Below are 19,828 nucleotides of genomic sequence, written 5' to 3'. Positions count from 1 at the left end.
TGCCTAGGAGCGCCTATTCGACTTTACTGTACGCGAATGATAATCTGCGGAGAAGCTGCTTAACGATAAATGATAACGAACTGATGCCATACAAAATACTGACCACGCCGACAAATACGAATTTTGTACATATTTTTATTTATGGATTTCGTCTTGCGAAATTTTCATGCTCTTGAACGACACAAAACGCGTATGTGAACGGAAACGTGACTGAAGGAACGCACCGACAACGAAACGAAAGCATCAGACACTTGGATTAACATAAAATCTGAAATATTTTGATATATTTAGCTTCGTTTTCGAATTTTAATATTCGCTGTTGAAAACGGATCGAGAAACCGATTTAAAAACGACAAACTACACCGTTTACGCGATTTCAACGCAACTGACGAACGAACGCGTTAAATATCAAGCTTCAACGTATTTTTTAACATTTCGACCCTAAGACTTTGTTGAACGACATTTTATGACAATCAGTTTCAAAAACGGGCTTCGGTAGAGTATCGGGCCGCACATATCACAAGAAGCGGGCTTGCGGGCCTGGGGCCCAAGCCCACTTACAACCCTGAGTATAAATAAGTGAGCTAACCCTAAAAATTTTCCCCATCTTCTTGAAAGACCTGCGCACACAAGCACAGTGCCCATCTCCTCTCTTGTTCATCCAAACTCAGCTAAATAAAAGAAAATCTGGAATTGAAACCTTATCATCTCTACAATCAAACATCCACACATAAAGGAACATTAAACCCTAAACCCACCTTCACCCCCCCTCTATTATCGGCCGGCCACCACCATTTTTGGTGGTGGCGGACTACAACAGCAACAACACCACCACCACAGGCGGCGGCGCTGTGGTGGGTGGTGGCGGGTGATGTCTCAAGCAAGAGAGAGAGTAGTGAGAGGAACGGGACCCGGGCACGACAAACGGCGACAGCAGAGCCGTCACGACGGCGGCGGTGGCACTTTCGATTCCGACAGTTTCACGGTTAGACCCCCCCCCCCCCGTTCATTCTCCGGATCTTTGGTCGGACCGGCTCCGGCTCTGTTTCTGTTGATGACCCGCTGTTGAAGATGATGATGATGATGATAAGCTGATGATGATGACAGAGAACAGACGATGGCGGTGTGTCTCTGACGAGCTCCGGTTAGTGAGCCGGGTTTGTTATTTTTTTTATTATTTCTTTTACTCAGATCCGTTAGATTTGTGCACTCAAAATCCACGTTTTATGTTTTGTATAGTCCGATTCTGATGCTGTTGAAGTTCGGTTCTTTCAGTTTCAGCAGGTTCTGGTCAACAGTGACATCTGGTCAGCGTGTTCGAGATACATTAGTTTCAGTTCGGTTGACTCGGTCGAACCGAGTCAACCTGGTCAAGCCTGGTCAACTCAGCGAGTCAACTCGGTCAACCCAGTCGACTCGGTCAACTCAGTCAAACGTCGATAACGTGAAAGACCCGGTAAAGTCAGCGTAGCGAATTAGTCTACGTTAGATTTTATTTAGTATACGCGAACCGAGCTCGACCCGACTAACTAACGGTTTTACATATAGTGATTTTGTTTCGTATTCGACGTTTTGATATATTTAACGTAAAAATTATATAATGTTTGTTGAGTGATTGCTGAATTTTGACGACTAACGACAACTTGAGTTGTCGGGGTTATTCCAAAAACAGAGGAAGCTCTGTCCGTTTTTCGTTAAAAATCCAAAATACCAAAACGTAACTCTATTGTTTAAACGTCACGTATTGAAATTCGAGCTTTTCGTATAGCATAAATAAGAAGACGTATTTATTTTTCCGACGCTATAAGTTAACGAAAACCGATATTTGATTTAAGATAAATATAATTATTTATATTTGTTTCAAACGACCAAACCTCGGAAACTTTCACAACGAAACTATGACTAGTTGTATTTCATTTAAACGTCGTTTTTCGAATAATATTTTTTTTAAAATAAATATAATTATTTATATTTATTTCAAATGCCGTGTATATTTACAAATATAATTGTTTTATATTTATTTCAAATGACGGAATCCGTAATTTATATGTTTCAAACATTTAGTAGACGATACTCCAAGCGTCTTTATAACATAAATATAATAGTCCACATTTGTTTCAAATATCGCGAATTCGAATGTTTATTTCGCACGCCAACTTTAAACCCTTATGTGAAATAGATTGAGTTGTTATATTTACTGCAAGCGTCGACGACTCGAATGTTTTCGAGTAACTTTATAACAACGGTATATTTGTTTATATTGGCTTCAAACACCAAGTTTTCGAGTATATATATCTATATATATTCATCTACTTCCATCCTACGAAAACTACAACGGTGTATTACCGTATCATATACGACACAACAAGACGCTCCATTATCCATATACGTATTTCTATTCGCGACAACTAACACGGCTATGTAAATATATTATATTTATGGATATAAATATACATGTATATATCTTAATCACTCGAAAACTAAGTCGATCTCGAGACTTAGTTTTATCCCGATTATAAACGGGATCAACTAAAAATAGTTTGGTTATTTCAAACCAAGATAATAACACATTTATAGAATCGTTTAGTTAACGATTCGGTAGAGCTCGGACACGTAGTTTAGCTACGTTAAATTAGAAACTTATAAGAATTCTCCATGTTAGGAATACTATAGATGCACGCTAGCTACCTCACGTTCTTGGAATGACTTCACGGAATCACGTTAAGCTAGCTTTGCACAGAAATGTCAAGGTGAGTTCATAACCCCCACTTTTTACTGTTTTACATTTTTTTTTAAATGTTTTCGGGGGTGGAAAGACATGCAAGTTTTTGCAAAAGCAAACACTATTTTGATGAACGAAAACACATATTTATAAACCATGTTGCAAATGAATTTCAACGAACTCGAAAGGTTTACGAAAGGCTTATACTAAATGTACCGGTTTTACAAAACAAACGCGTATTGTTGCAAACGTGCATGATTTTCATGACTAGTGACGAGAATGTCCTAGTTACAACAACGGGACTGGGTTAGCCTGCGTACGAAAAACGAGACAACTCAGTGAGATCATGTCCCCTTTTCTTTCAACGTTTCGGTTTACAACTTTCAGGGGAAAATACATGTCAAACTTAGGTATGAATAAGTTATGGAATGAACTCTTAGATCATGTGAGCATAGGCTGTAACTGAGGTGCCATTAATCCTTTTGAGGACCAAGGAACAAAGGTTAGATCTAATGGGTACGGGCGAGCCCCACTCACGGTCCATGGGTGACCACTTAGAGTGCTGTTGTGTCCCAGTCGAGGTGATTCGACACTAAAAAAATTTGCCTACGCGGGTTGAGTACCTCCTATGTCGTCGCATATATTAATGTCCTCGCGAAACATTAATGATCAACATGTTCATAGACGCTTTACATACCAACTTACAACACTATAACTTTCAAATGTTTTAATATCCATTTGACGGAAACTCATAATACATGTATTTACAAACTTTGATAATGTTTTCAACTTTTGTACAAGTAAGAGGACGAGTTGGTCCTGCTTACAAAGACTCTTGTGGGCTAGACTCACAATTTTTCATATATCATGCCAAGAAAATAATTTTACTATATTTTCTCAACAACTTTGAAACCGGTTATCAAAAAGACTTCTTTTAAATCTTTTCAAAACAAACTATGAACTCGCTCAACTTTATGTTGATTTTTCGCATGTTCTTTCTCAGGTTGCATTTTCAAAACTATGGAACGGTTGGAATAGGAGAACCCATGGGAATTCAAGTACTTAGCGGCGTTCATTTTCTAGAAGTCTTAGCTAATTGCTTCCGCTGTGCAATGAAGATACCGGTCCAGTCACGCCATGCTCTGATAATTTCGGGGTGTGACATACGGGTTGCCCAACAATGTGTCTATTCTTAAGGTATCCCAGTGTTTGAAGGGTGGATGTGTCATTTACATGGCACAAGTGACTGTGAATGATCCAAAGCCGAAGATTGAGGACATTCCAATTATTTCAGAGTATCCAGATGTCTTTCCTTACGAGTTACCTGGATTACCTCCTGAGAGGCAAGTAGAATTCAGGATAGACATTCTTCCAGGATCTGCGCCTATTGCACGAGCTCCGTATCGTCTAGCGTCTACCGAGATGAAAGAGCTCAGAACTCAACTGGATGAGTTACTGGAAAAAGGTTTCATCCAGCCCAGCTCTTCGCCCTGGGGAGCTCCAATTCTGTTTGTGAAAAAGAAGGACGGATCAATGCGCTTATGCATTGATTACCGTGAACTGAATAAGGTAACGATCAAGAATCGTTATCCTTTACCCAGGATCGATGACTTGTTTGATCAACTCCAAGGAGCGAGTTATTTCTCAAAGATTGACTTGAGATCTGGATATCATCAACTCAAGGTTCGAACTGAAGATGTTCCCAAGACAACATTTAGAACGAGGTATGGACATTTCGAGTTCTTAGTGATGCCTTTTGGGCTCACTAATGCGCCCGCAGCATTCATGGATCTCATGAATAAAGTCTGCAAACCATACTTAGATAAGTTTGTCATTGTCTTTATAGACGACATACTTATCTACTCTCGTAGCCATGTGGAGCATGAAAAGCACCTTCGGTGTATTTTAGGACTACTTCGACAGGAGAAGTTGTATGCCAAATTCTCCAAGTGTGAATTTTGGCTTCGTAAGGTCCAGTTCCTTAGACATGTTGTCAGTGAACAAGGTATCCAAGTAGATCCTGCTAAGGTAGAAGCTGTTATGAATTGGGAAATACCTAAGACACCTACGGAAATTCGCAGCTTTTTGGGTTTAGCAGGATATTATAGAAGGTTCATTGAGAACTTCTCAAGAATAGCAGCACCATTAACCTCTTTGACCCGTAAGAATGTAAAGTTTGATTGGGGTCCAAAGCAGCATGAATCTTTTGAGATCCTGAAGCAAAGATTGAGCAATGCTCCGGTATTATCTCTACCGGAAGGAGTTGAAGATTTTGTGGTTTACTGCGATGCTTCACACACCGGCATGGGGAGCGTACTTATGCAGCGAGGCAATGTAATCGCCTATGCATCGCGACAGCTAAAGGTGCACGAAAAGAACTACACCACCCATGATTTAGAATTGGGTGCCGTGGTATTCGCACTAAAGTTATGGAGACATTATTTATATGGAACTAAATGTGTGATCTATTCGGATCACAAAAGTCTCCAACATCTGTTCAGTCAAAAAGAGCTCAATATGAGACAACGCCGTTGGATGGAAACTCTGAATGATTATGATTGCGAGATTCGCTACCATCCGGGTAAGGCAAATGTGGTTGTGGATGCTCTAAGCCGAAAGGAAAGAATTAAACCGATTAGAATCAATGCCAAGAGCATCGAGTTGAAGAATAATTTGAATGAAAGACTTTTAGCTGCACAGAAAGATGCTGTGTTAGAAGATAATCTTCCAAATGAAAAGCTAGGTGTAACTGCTGAACAGTTAACACCTGGAAAGGATGGAATTCTTAGGATGAATGGTAGAATTTGGGTTCCTATTCAAGGAGGACTACGAGATGTGATCCTTTAGGAAGCCCACAACTCAAAGTATTCGGTTCACCTGGGAGGTGACAAGATGTATCAAGATCTAAAGGCAAATTTCTAGTGGATAGGTTTGAAAAAATCTATTGCCACCCATATAGCTAAGTGCCTAACATGTGCTCAGATTAAGGCTGAACATCAAAAGCCATCAGGTCTTCTACAACAGCCGGAACTTCCCACTTGGAAATGGGAGATGGTAACCATGGATTTTATAACCAAGTTACCTAAAACAAGGCATAGAAATGACACTATATGGGTTATAGTTGATAGACTGACGAAGTCAGCTCATTTCTTGCCCATCAAGGAGACTCATAGCTCCGATAAGTTAGCCCAGTTGTATGTCGATAAGATTGTAGCTCTTCATGGAGTACCGGTGGCTATTATCTTTGATAGAGATACTAGATACACCTCTCACTTTTGGAAAAGTTTCCAACAATCTTTGGGCACTCGTTTGAATTTTAGTACTGCTTACCATCCCCAGACTGATGGTCAGAGTGAGCGTACTATTCAAACCTTGGAAGACATGCTTCGTGCATGTGTTATTGACTTGGGTGATAGTTGGGAGGACCACCTGCCATTGATTGAGTTCTCCTATAACAATAGTTATCATACCAGCATTCAGGCTGCGCTCTTTGAGGCATTATATGGTAGGAAGTGCAGAACGCCTGTCTGTTGGGCAGAGGTGGGAGAAGCTCAGATATCGGGGCCTAATATAGTCCTTGAGACTACGGGCAAAATTGTCCAGATTCGTGATCACCTAAAAGCTGCCAGGGACAGGCAGAAAAGTTATGCTGATAAGAGTCGGAAACCTCTAAAGTTTGAAATAGGTGATAAAGTTCTATTGAAAGTGTCACCCTGGAAAGGTGTGATGCGTTTTGGTAAAAAGGGGAAGTTGAGCCCTGGATATATTGGACCATTCGAGATCATCGAATGTGTCGGCAGTGTAGCTTATAAGCTAAACTTGCCAGAGGAGCTGAGTGGAATTCATGATGTGTTCCACGTTTGTAATCTCAAGAAATGTTTAGCCGATGAATCTCTAGCTATGTATCATAAAGACGTGCAAGTTGATAAAAGCTTGAGGTTCATTGAGAGACCTATATCGATTGAGGATCGACAAGTCAAAAAGCTCCGAAGGAAGTATGTACCTATAGTAAAGGTCAAATGGGATGCTCGTAGAGGTCCTGAGTATACGTGGGAAGTTGAGTCTACTATGAGACAGAAGTACCCTCACTTATTCCAGTAAATCTCGGGGTTGAGATTTCTTTTAAGGGGGTGAGGATGTAACACCACGTAAAAACATGTCCAATTATACATGGACACGTGTCCTAAACTCCGATTTTGCGAAAGATTGAGTTTAAGGGACTAAAGTTGACAAAGAGTGAAAATATGCAAACGAAAGGACTAAAAGTGTCAACATGCCAAACTTGGGTCTCTGAATGACCACACGTGAAGAAAATATTCTTAAATGGGTGATCGATTGGGTGTACGAAGCCGTTTTTGAAAATAATCGGAAGATTATAAAATACAAGGGTTAAAAGTGTCAATATGTCAATTCTGACCTCTGAATGGTCTTTTAACGAAACCGAGGCTTCGTAATATTCAAATATGCTCCCGAGAATATGTGGTAAAAATTTCACGTGATTCCGAGATCGTTAAGCATGTTTTCCAAACTTTGGGTTAAAAGTGTCAACTTGATGAAACTTGCTTTCATAAAGATGTTTAACGAACCCGAGCCTAACGAAGTTAGTTTATCCATCAAGGAGCCTTAACTTACTGATTATAAGGGCCCTACATGTCAACAACGAAGTTAAAAAGGGGTAAAAACAATCAGGGACTAAAGCTGCCAACAACAAAACTTGTTTTACCAGTTACCATGGTCCACGCGGCCCGCGTAAGACACCCCTTAAGTCTTACGCGGCCCGCGAGAAGTCCTCAGCGACAGAAAACACCTGCCAAGTGCAGGTTAAGCTGTTTAACCGACTTTGCCTAGTTTGTGACGACCTTTGGAGCTATATGTCGGTTCAATTCACTAGCTAGGACACCTGGGGTGATCCTAGGGCCCCCCAAAACACCTGGAATTAATCAAGAAGCATGGAATTCACTATATAAGAAAGCCTAGTCTTGGGTTCTCGAACACATTTACAAACACTTCACTTGTGGGACTTGCTCTAGAGCTCTCATCAGTAACAAGAGGATTACAAGTGTAGAAAAGATTGCTAGGACCATTAGTAAGCTTCTAATTACTATGAAGTCAAACTTTTTAAAAAATCAGTTTGACTTTCGTTTTAATTACATGTGGCTTAACCACTGATCAAATTGAAAGTGGTTATGAAACCACATTAGTATAGGTGATTAACCCTTAAAAGGGTGTCTCCAAATTATCTCGTTTGACCAGTTAATTGTCGGGTCAAAATAGTTTGACAAAAAGTCAAACTGGACAGAAATGACAAAAATGATTTTAATTAATAAACCAGAGGTTCTAAATTATATTTTAATATTCTAATGACTTGGTAATGACTATTTAAACATGTTTTATCAGTCCTAACCCGACAATTAATAGTCTAAGGGTAGATTATAACCGAAAGTCGCAAGAGCTTGACTTTTTCTTTGACTTTCAGTTCTGACCCGTTCAAGCTTAATTCTTCCATGTTTTAAGCTTCCATTAGGACCACATTACATTGTAGTATAACCCTCTGAAGTTATATTGCATGATGCCTAATCGTTTGTAATCTATACTCTTGATCGTAATTATGCTCATTAGTGCCAAGAACGCCCTTTTTGCATAAAACTGAGATTTTTAGCAATATGAATGAACTAAAACCTCTGCTACTGATATTTAGACATGTCCCGAAAATTTGACATCAGTTTGAAGTCTAGAATGGGAGTTATGCTCAATAGCGCAATTAAGAAACTTTTAGTAATTAAAAGGCGTAATTAGCATAAAGCCTATCTAAACCCGATTTTTGACACCAAACTTTCTACCTACTGATGTTAAATAATATTTTGGGATTTTTGAAGATTTTTATTTATTTTTAGGCTGAGCATAACATAGTATTATAGCCTAATTTCGATAATTGCCGGTTTTACCCTTTTCATCCATAAAATGAGTTTTACATAACATTTTAAAGCCAAACCTTTTGCTACTGATTCTATATGATAAATATAATATTTTGAACTTTATAAACTGACCAAAATCTCAGATTTCCTATTTTTACCATAATAGCCCTTTAAATCGGTTTCTAAGCGTTTTTAGCACCTAGTATGGGTCAAAACTATATTTGTCATATAAAACTCATAATCTACTGATGTTTTAAGCTAATTTATACAATATTACAGTAAGCTAAAGTTTTTAAACTCAGAAACCTATTTTAACCTTTAAAAGCCTATGTAAAATTACCAGAATGCCCCTACGGTGCATAGTTGGTTATAAAAGGTATATTTTTCATATATTAAGTACCCTACTGATATAACTCATTAAAATACATATTTTTACTAATCTAATCAGACCTGGAACACAGTTTTATAAATAAACTCTTTTATGGGCATTATAGTTACCAAAATAACCTTATGGAACTTATTTTGGTTTAAATTGCTTTTTGGGCATAAATGTTAATGTATTATTGATATATTAACGTAATTTGAGCATAATAATGATTAAGACCTGTATATAATTTTTTTGGTTACCCGTTACGCGTTGACGCGTTCGGATCGGTTTACGTGACTAGTTTACGTAAAATAGCCGAAACGGGCTTAACCTTGTCATTTAATCCTCATTTTCCAGAATGTGTTTAGTTTACCCATATTATACAAGTATCCAAGCTTGTCGGGTCTAAATCACATTCTATCCCGGTCTCCGCTTAATCTACCGTTTAGGTCCATAAGGTTTCTTTCTAGCTAGCCGGTCTAAGTCCTTGACTTAATTAAAGACCCGTTAGCATCCTAATAGGCTAATTAAACCTTCTATACAGATTAATAGCTTCCGGTAAAAAGTGCCTTTCAAGAACCTTAGGAATTTACTGCTACCATCAGGTAAATACTTTTAACTTATTTTCCCTATACGGGCTTGGGATACGGTATATTAATACCGCTTGGTCGAGTATGGGATTATTTTGTCGGATTGTGATTTAATAAATCCGCATGACCCGTTTTAATCTGTATTATTTGATAACATAAACATTTGGGGGTTAACGACCGTGTCCTGGATATCCTCGGCTCATTTAAGTTATTAATGGCCACGACCTATGCACGGGGTGCAGGCATGCACCTGACAGATGCAAATGCTAAATATTAAATTACCCACAAGTTGGGGATAACTCCTCTGTGGGTTCTATAAGTGGTGAGTCAGTTAATCATGTCCGGCTTCCAAACCAGCCCCACTTGTATGAAAAATATGTAAAGCTGTATACAAGATCTGAATAAAGATTGTCCCAAGTTATAAATGATTTGTGCCATGTGCATCTAAATAAATTTTTCTTAAATATTTTCAAAACGAGTCAGTTAAATTGTATTTACCAGTGTATACTGACGTATTTTCCTAAAGATTGATTTGACAGGTACTTCTCGAAATAGGCTGGAGTTATCGGGTGTTATAGAGGATCTTGCAAATCCAATAGATACCCAGAGTCTGTAGTTTTTTTTTTGTTTCTTTGTACTTTATGATCCGCCTGTGGATCTTATTACATTCCAGTCTGTATTATTCATGTACTCGAACAGCGACAGACAGTATGGTTTGTAATAGTTTATTCACCCAACCTTCCGCTGTGCTATATTATTGTGTGTGTTGACAATGATGATATCAACTACGTCACGATACTCCCCGCCGGGCCCACCGGTATTACGTGGAATATTGGGGTGTGGCAATGATGGTACTGCACGATCGATCTGGGATGCGCTTAAAACTAAGTTTGAAGGTAGTGAAAAGATGATCAGGAGCAAGAAAGCGTTGCTTAAAAAGGAATTTGATCTGTTTTCAAGTTTGGCAGGAGAATCGTCAAAGAAGTTAATTGAAAGATACTGTCACTTAGTACGATCTACGTCTTTGCTAGGAATTGAAAAACCTCAAGATGAATGGGTCGACAATTTAGCTGACGCTTTACCTCAGAAAGAGTGGGGTACATTTTTGATGATCTTGAAGAACACCGGAGAATATGATGGCCTAACAATTTCTCAGTTCATCGAGAAGATTGAAGGTCAAGATCTTGAACAGCAAAAGATTGCGAGGATGAATAATCCAAGTAATCAACAAGATGTAAAAATGTATTACAAAGGCAGTGTTCAAGAAGCTGAAATGAGTCCGAAAATCCAAACTGCATTTAGTGCTGGAAACTCATCTGGAAATGGTGTTCAAAGTTCAAACAGCAGTAGTTGAGTTTCTTCATATCTGAGTGTTAATCTAAAGAGTTCAACTTCAAGCTTTCAGCATCAAAGCTCAAAAACTGGAAATGGTTGTGTGATACAGTGCAACATTGCATTGAATCTCCTAAATGGTCAGAGTTTGTCTGAAGAAGTTGCAAGAGATCACATGACATTACTTGCTACAGTTTTGGAGACCTATGAGGGATTGGTTGCAGGAAGGATCGGAAATCCTATGCTAACAAAAGAGGATTACGATCAGATTGATGCAGAAGAAATGGAGCTCATGGACATCAAATGGTGTCTAGCTAGTGTCTTGAGGAGAGCAAAAAAGTTTAAAATGATTATAGGAAGAAATGATTTTCTGGATGCACATGTTTCTACTTTAGGTTTTGATAAATCTAAAGTTACTTGTTTTCGATGCAGGGAGAAAGGTCATTTCAAGAGAGAATGCAAAAATCAGGAAGCTAGTGGAGGAAAGAATCCTTTTGGAAAAGATGATTACTATAGAAAAGCCATATATCAACAAGTTGCTCATCAACCTCATCAACAAAAGGAATCACAAATTGCTCATGCTAAAATGATCGAAGATGCAAACAAGAAAGCTTATTGTGGTATCATTGATCAAGAAGATGAACAGGTGGCAGCAGGCTTCAGTTGGGATAAATATATCCCATCTGATTCAAAAGTTGTAGCTATGATTGCAGAAATAGTTCAAAATCCTGATTTGTTAAGATATTTGATAGAAATGATTCAAGTCAAGAAGAAGAATCTGTTTCATCCGATGAAAGTTCAGAAAGAGCAACGTTTTTTGATCAAACACCATCTGATTCTGGTTCTTCAGATGATAGTTCTGAAAAGAAAATAGATTTTGATCAATCACCAACTGATGACAGTAGTGATGATGAAGAAAAAATGCATATTAATGTTGCAAAAACTCAACTATCTCCTGAAAGCTTTTAATTTTATTTTGCAGATCGCTTGGAGAAACTGAAGGAGAGACGAGCAGCAAAAGAGCAGAAAAAGAAGAAATGTGAAAGTGTTGATCAAGAAAGAAATTCTGAACATCGTGACAAAGTTCAATTTGCCGAAGAAGTGTTTCAAGTGATAAAAAAGGTGTTTGAAGCCAATGAAAAAGTGGTTGAAGTTGAGAAAGTTATTGAAGTAGAAAAGATTGTGGAAGTCATCAAGCCTTGTTTAAAGTGTTTAAGAGTCTTGCAAGCAGTGTGCAGATAAAGTTGAGAAACTGAGTGAGAAAGACAGGATGATAGAAAAATTACTGTTTGATCTCAACTACGTGAAGGAATCATACGATGTGTTGAACAGAACGGTAACTGGTCTGCAAAAGACTAATTCTGAAAGAGAAGATGCACTGACTATGCTGAATGCTGTGATGATGTCGAAGCAGAAAGCTATTAATTTCTATATTGAAGAAAGTGCAAAGTGGAAACAAGAGTTGGAACCTGAAAAAGATAGAAAATGAGAGAATCAGACGTTTATTACAGAGTTATTCTAGTTCTGATTATCTTATTGATCGAATTTATCCAACTGTTGCAGGTCTTGAAGCATTTCAAGATAAAAAGCCAAAGAAGGATACTGGAGGAAGTGCTGAGGAAGAACAGAAGAAACCATTCTGGAGACAATCAAACCAGGAGTTTCTTGCTGAGAAGAAGAGGATAGGGACTGGAGTTTTTCATAGAAAGGAAACTAGAATCTATTTTAAATGCAATGAAGCTGGTCACATTGCATGGAATTGTTCGTTGGATACAAAGACAAAACAGGAAGTTTCTGAAAAACTTAAAGGAAAAGTTGTTGAGAAAAATGAACCGCCAACTGAACAATTCAAAATTTTTGAAAATTCAACTTTTGAAGTTGGTGAGTGTTCAAAGAAAATTTTTTACAAAAAGAGAGCCAAAGACAACCAAATGTGGGTTGCTAAGAAGTTTTCTGAGAAATTCGGCGATGAATCTAATTCCATAAAGTCAGAGGAGCCACAAGTTAAGGTAAAAGAAGAAAACTCAGTACCTCAAATGGATGATGCAAATTTTCCACCATTGAGGACTGAAAATTTTAAATCAAAAGTTGGGAAAGTTGAGATCTCAAATCAATTCTATTCGGAGAAGAAAGAATTTGATGTTGAGAAAGCGTTCAATGGAAACGTGAAGAAAATTTTTGGAAAAATGGTTGAAGGTAAAGTTCAAGGGATTAAAGATTTTTATGCTACAAAGAAAGCAACTTATAACCCTACTGAACAAGAGTTAAGATCACCCAAGACTGGTCAGGCTTGGGTGGCCATTTTCTTTACTTGAAAAATCCTGACTTGCCGGAACTCCCAGGTTGGTAATTGTGGAGTAGGAATCGGCATCTTTCTTGAGAAATTCACGAAAAAGTGATTTCATTCTACATGTGGTACAGGTGGTAAGGTTACAAGTGATTAGTCAAGGTCATTGGTTTGAACTTGATTTAATCTTAATACTAGTGGTTGAAAAAACAAGATGATGAACCCCTAACCTACAAAATGGTTCCAACAAAACTTATTTTCCGGAAAAACCATTTTGATTAAAACAAACTTAAGTGTTTTGAAATCTTAATGGGAAAATAGTTTGTTGAAAGGGGGAGTTCTGATTGTTTATGCAAAGTGGATGGCGAATTGAAGCGATTCACATCAGATTGTCACTTTATTTGTACAGTTTGTTTTCAAATTTTCTTTAAATGTGTTTGCATTTTAGGGGGAGTAAAAATTTCAGAAAACCCAAAAACATTAGAAAATTTGAAAAATACAAAAACATGATAAAATGAAAAAGAGTTTTGTTGTGAAAAAGAGGAAATGATAGTACATCAGTGGACTATCACAACATGCTAAAGAAATGGAAAGTCAAAATGTGATAAACAATCTCACTGTGGATATGCCAGTAGGTTTTTACACATTTAGTAGACTATGACGAGATATAAACTTAAATTTCAAACTTGCTTATATTGTGGGGAACATTTCTTGGATATATGGGTAACCCCCGAAATCTTGTTTGAAAGGTCCCTCTTTCTGAGATACTAGGTCTTTATACTCAGTGATATCTGGGGTATTATCCCGGGACTTCTGATTTTGCGAAAGCAATGGACTAGTCCCCGTATAATACTTTCTGCAAATGCTTGAGATATAGCGCCGCCGTCAGTACAAAAAATGATGAAACATTGAAAAATGCTAATCATGTACTGTTGAAGAAAAGATCCTCTAAAGGGGACACACCAAAAGTCGAGCCGTCATCTCTTTGCTGAAAGGAAGTTCTGACCTGAGCTCTCACGCTTTCGCATCTGACCCCTTACAGATATCATCTAGGTATACTCACCTGTAAGACTGAATATTGGATCTTGATACGGGAATATATTCAAGTAGTGGAACACGCGAATAAGTTTAAGTCCTTTAAGACATTAATCTCGTATCTCGGAATAGTTGAACTTTGTGTGAAAATTTAAGTGGATCAGTATACTGACAATCTAAGTGAATTGTTTAGAACTTAAAATGAAATGTAGCTTAACGGTGTTAGTGATTTGTCTCAAGAACTGATATGATCCTCTTACACAAACTCACAAAAATATTGTCTGTAAATATTTCTTTACTGAATTTCTTTATAAAAAAATCTAAAAAGATTTTTAGTATGTTTTAGCATAACCTTTTGAAAAAGTCAAAAAGATTTTAGACAACTGATGTTGAAGAGTTGATTTTAAAAATTCCGAGTACTAAGCATGATGACCATTTGTGAGGGGGAGTCTGTGTTATTAAACAAATATGTTTTAAACAATCCTACATGTGGTTTATCAGAAATTATCATTGTTTAATTCATTTTGATTGATTTTGAGAGGAAGTCTGTAGTTATAAATTTGTCAAATATTAGATTTGTGGAATTTATTGTGAGATAGAGGATGTGCAGGATAACCTGGATTCTAAGATTAAGATCTGAGTCAGGTTTCGATCCTGATCCTGTGAAAGCTTCTAACATACCAAAAGGAAGAATCTGAAAATACCTGAGCAGAACGTGAGCCAGGTTACGATTATGAAGCTGATGATGTTGATGAACTTAAGGAATCAAGAGATCTGATCAAGAGAATTGGAGAAAAGTTAGAGCCAAGTTCAGATCCTGATTCATTGAAGATCAACATCCGAGGTGAAATGAGATGGTACGAGGGGAGTCTGTTGGTGCTAAAGAAAAGAGAAAAAGAGAGCAGGCAGACTGATAAAGACTGAAGATGCGAAGACTCGACACAGTAGACTCGTCAACATCCGAGGGGGAGTCTGTTGGTGCATACGTCTGTCGACTTCGTCTTGTATCGAGTCTTGCATTGTTCATGGCATAAAGATCGAGGAAATGAAGTAGAGAGCAATTCCGCATGAATGTTTAATTTCGCATGAATAGGTCATTCAGTAATTCCGTGCGGAATTACATAATATTGTGTGAACTGTAATTTCGTATGTAAGTGATTCCGTGTGAAGCATGTTTCATGCGGAATTACCATGTCTATATATAGCTGTAATATCGTGTCATTTCATACGAAATTACTTTGGTGTTTTCCGACGGCGAAGCTCTATCGAAGTGTCGTCTTGCTGTAAACTTGTTCCAGATAAATATAAACGACAGTTTAAGTATAGATCTAGCTGAATTCAACTCATTATGTCTGTTTCCGCCTTTCATTCTGAATAGAACGCCTCTGAACGACTCGTTTCGGGTCCGACAACGATCCTACAACTACATTGATAACAGACCTAGGCCGTCGGGTCCCCCAACGGGTACCTACAACTAAGGATGGCGTAACCACCCTAACCTTGGTTGGAGAGAACCCGGCAACAGTAGTAACCAACAAAACCAAAACCAACGAACAAACTTTCAACAACCAAGAAATAAGTCACAAAATGTCTCTCAACAATAACAAGTGGGACGAGACAGGCTTGAAGATACTATCTCTCGCCTCATCTCCGACACCAAAAAGAAAAACTCGGATCGATTCCAATAAATGGAATCGAGCTTTAGAAATCAACAAGCTAGTATTCAAAACATTGAAAAACAACTAAATCAACTAGCTCAAAATTTCTCTGAGAGACCACAAGGCGCGTTACCCAGCAATACCGAAACCAACCCAAAGGCGCAAGTGCATCTCATCACATTGAGAAACCGTACCGTAGGTCTAGAGGAGGCTCCACTACCTCTATCCGACAAGAGTCCGTCCAATCAAACCACAACTTTGCCAACACCCCAAAAAGAAACAACTCCTCCGCCAAATCACGAACCTACCAAGAACCCCTCGGTACCCTACCCCAGTCGGTTACTTCGCCAAAAGACCGATGAGCAATTCACATAATTCGTAGCCTTACTAAAACAATTGCACATCAACCTTCCATTTGTGGAAGTCCTCACTCAAATGCCTAAATATTCAAAATTTATGAGAGACTTCCTCACTCATAAAAGGAAAATTGAAACATTGCAATTAGTTAATTTAAGTGAAGAATGCTCCGTTGTACTACTCAACAAGCTCCCACAAAAGAAAATCGATCCCGGAAGTTTCACCATCCCTTTTTTCCTTCCGGGGATCACCTATACGAAATGCGCTAGCCGATCTTGGGGCGAGCATCAATCTCATGCCCACATCAATGTTTGGCTGACTCGGACTAGGTAAGACAAGTCCCAGAAAGATGAGCATACAACTCGCCGATAGGTCTATCAAATACCCACAAGGTGTCGCCGAAAATCTATTGGTAAAAGTCGGAGACTTTGTCTTCCCGGCCGACTTTGTCATACTAGATATGGAGGAAGACACCGAAGTACCACTCATTCTAGGAAGACCATTCCTAGCCACCGCTCATGCAATGGTTGATATGAATGGTGGGAAGTTAACATTGAGGGTTGGGGACAAAGAGATGGAATTCGGGGTTGGGAAAAGAGTAGAAGACGACGACCCGGTCAACTACATGATTGTCATAGACTCGAGCTTGGATGATGCTCTCCGACGGTGCAACATGGGATGCAAAACATCCCACTTGGGTAACATATGATGACTTTGGGTCTAGCCAAGGACTCTTATAAACGTGGCGCACCACGGAGGAATTCCGCAGAACTATCCTTAGTTTTAGTTTAGATTAACTTTTATGTTTTCTAGTTTAGCTTTATTTTTCTAGAATAAAACACACTCGAAAAGGTGGAGGTTACCAAGGGAAAGAATAACCCACACCCCATGCACAAAAACAGAGCCTCTCGACAATTTTCCTTCATTACAGCAAGTTCAGCACGGGGCCGTGCTTAGCCCAACACGCCCCCGTGCCCATGGTTCTGCAGAAAATGCCCAGTTCAGGTAACTGGACACGGGGCCGTGTTCATTGAACACGCCCCCGTGCCCAGCCTTCTGTTTAACATGATACTGGCAATCTGAGCACGGGGCCGTGCCCGGACCAACACGGGCCCGTGTCTAGATGTCCAGTAACATAAAACTTTGTTTTAACACCTTTTTACAGATTCAATCAATCTAAAAACTTATTTTGGGACACATTGAGGACAATGTGTAATTTAAGTGTGGGGGGGGGGGTGCTAAAACCTTGAATTTTGCAAGTCCTAATAACAAGCCTTACACAAAACTCTATTGGAACCACTAATCACCCAAAATTTTTTCGAAAACTTTTAATTTTTTTTTACTTGTCTTGGTTTAATTTGGGAATAACAAGTTCCAAAAGGTTATATTTTTACAAATTTACAACCGATAGCGTCGTGATAAAAAGAACCAACATAAGAAAATTATGAAACGACATGACAAATCTAGTTAAAATTTGATTATATATACTTGATCACATTATAAACCCATTCCCACGATAAGTGAGTTTTGAGCCTTTATTGAGCATACAAGTATACATCTTTAAATTAAATGCTCATTTTCCGTTTCTTGTGTGAATAGCCGCTTGGTTCTTACGACTCTACAACTTGCCACAATGATACATTCCCGATCCTTACCAACTTAAACCCAAGTAAGTAAATGATGGAGGCATTAGGACTAACCTATTTTTCTTTCAACACCATTATTTTTCATTTTCTTTATCACCTACCCAAAATCCCCCTAGTTAACCCCTTTGAGCCTAAACATTTTCATTTCTAAACCCACAAAACAAACACTCTTTACCCACCAAAACCTTTTTCTTTTCAACCCTTTATTTTAGTAAAAAGCGCGGTTTTCTTGTGATATTCCTTTATCAAAAAAAAAAATGAAGTCTAGCAATAAACAAATAAAATCCTCAAAGAAACTTTGTTTGAAAATACTTAGTTTGAATAAAAGTTACAAAAACAAAAAGTTTTACGACGACCGATACTTTTTACGCTTTTAGCCCTTTTTACTAACCACTAACCCAAAACCACCTACCTTTAGCCCAAGCCTAACCCGTCCCCAAGTCCCCTTGATATTTACAAAGGTTTATAGTTAAAAAGGAGGAGGATTGATTCTTTGGCAAGCATATGGTAGAAGTAAGTTCCATGCCGGTCTCGAGTGTTTCACAAAAATACATCTTCGGCCGAGTGTTGAGTGATCTCCCGTGAGGTATGTGAACTTGTATATAAATGGAATTTTAAAGAGGCATGTTATGCCCAAATAAGTAATTTCTCTTATGAAATGTTCTAAATAAATCATAACGAATAGAATTGTAAATAGTATAAAAATAAAAACCAATAAAGATCTTGGATTCCCGACACTCAAGACAAGCCCAAAACTACTCTTCTACACATTCCATTTGGGTGTGTAAGCCACATAGTAAAGAGTTTTGCTTGAGGACAAGCAAAGATTCAAGTGTGCGGGTATTTTATGTGTGTAAATGCAACATATAAATTACATCAAATGAGGCATAAAACTAACCATTTTTTAGTACTAATGTTGGAAAAAGTGTGCTTTTGTCTTCCTTTTGTATTTTCAGGACCAAACGAGCTTAAATGAACAAAAGGAACAAATATGCAACAAAAACTAACATAAATATAAAGAAAAGGAATAAGCGTGGCATGCCCGACCTTTTGAGAGCATCTCCCATGCAAAAACAAGCAACAGAAGGCTGACCACGACCCGTGCCCAGCGGACACGGGGGCGTGGTCAGGTGTCTGCAGGGTAATTTAAAGGCAACAAACAAGTTTGGTCGATAAAATCATGAACAGGTCAAAAGTTTTGTAAATATATATTAAGCCGAAGGCTTAAAAACTTGTTAATCCATGTGACAACCCGAGATTTCAAGGCCTTTCCCATACACATCAATGATTTCACAATTCTGTTTTTACGATTGGTTTTAGTAAGTGTCTTGCATAGTTTCATCTGAATGGTTATAGTATTGTAATGCTTGAATGTTAATGTGGATGTGTAATGTTTGGTGTGTATGGTTAATTAGCTGTGTAGTATTGAGCCATAAAAGATTCGAAGGTTCACTTATATCACTTTCTATTGGGCCTCCTGATAAGCTTTTAATGATTTTGAAAATCACGTTCACTAAAAATCAATTTGATTGGGCCGCACAATTCAACAATAATCTTGTAACAAAATATTAGTGGGCTGTCAAACTTGCAACAACTTTATTGGGTCTCTAAGTCACGTGATAGTCTGATTATGATTATAATATGTTAAGTGTTGTGGACCTTCGCCATAAACGACACATCATTCTTCGTCGTACCATTCTCCGCCATCTATGCTTTCGACGAAATATGTCTTTCGTCGGATAGGATATTGTTCGCCAAAGGAGGGCCTTCGGCCCAGATCTATTCGCGGCCTAGAAACGAGCCCAGCTGTTATTTATTTGCATAACCTACATTATCTAACCTAAACACTCCCCTCCTCCCTTGCAAAACTTAACGGCTGCCTCCGATTATTTGAAGTCTCTCGTTTCGATCGAACCAAT

The 19,828-nt window shown here is 38.3% G+C and overlaps 1 long non-coding RNA gene across 1 annotated transcript; it reads left to right on the top strand.

Annotated features, from left to right (window-relative positions):
- The first annotated feature begins 607 nt into the window (after nucleotides 1–607).
- Nucleotides 608–1,623, top strand: LOC110916926. The gene is made up of 2 exons (XR_002580122.2): nucleotides 608–1,144; nucleotides 1,240–1,623. It is a non-coding gene; the product is annotated as an uncharacterized LOC110916926 (long non-coding RNA).
- The last annotated feature ends 18,205 nt before the right edge of the window (nucleotides 1,624–19,828 follow it).

Source organism: Helianthus annuus, chromosome 16 (genome assembly GCF_002127325.2).
Source record: "Helianthus annuus cultivar XRQ/B chromosome 16, HanXRQr2.0-SUNRISE, whole genome shotgun sequence".
Taxonomy (NCBI): domain Eukaryota; kingdom Viridiplantae; phylum Streptophyta; class Magnoliopsida; order Asterales; family Asteraceae; genus Helianthus; species Helianthus annuus.
This window is presented reverse-complemented; position numbering and strand designations above follow the sequence as displayed.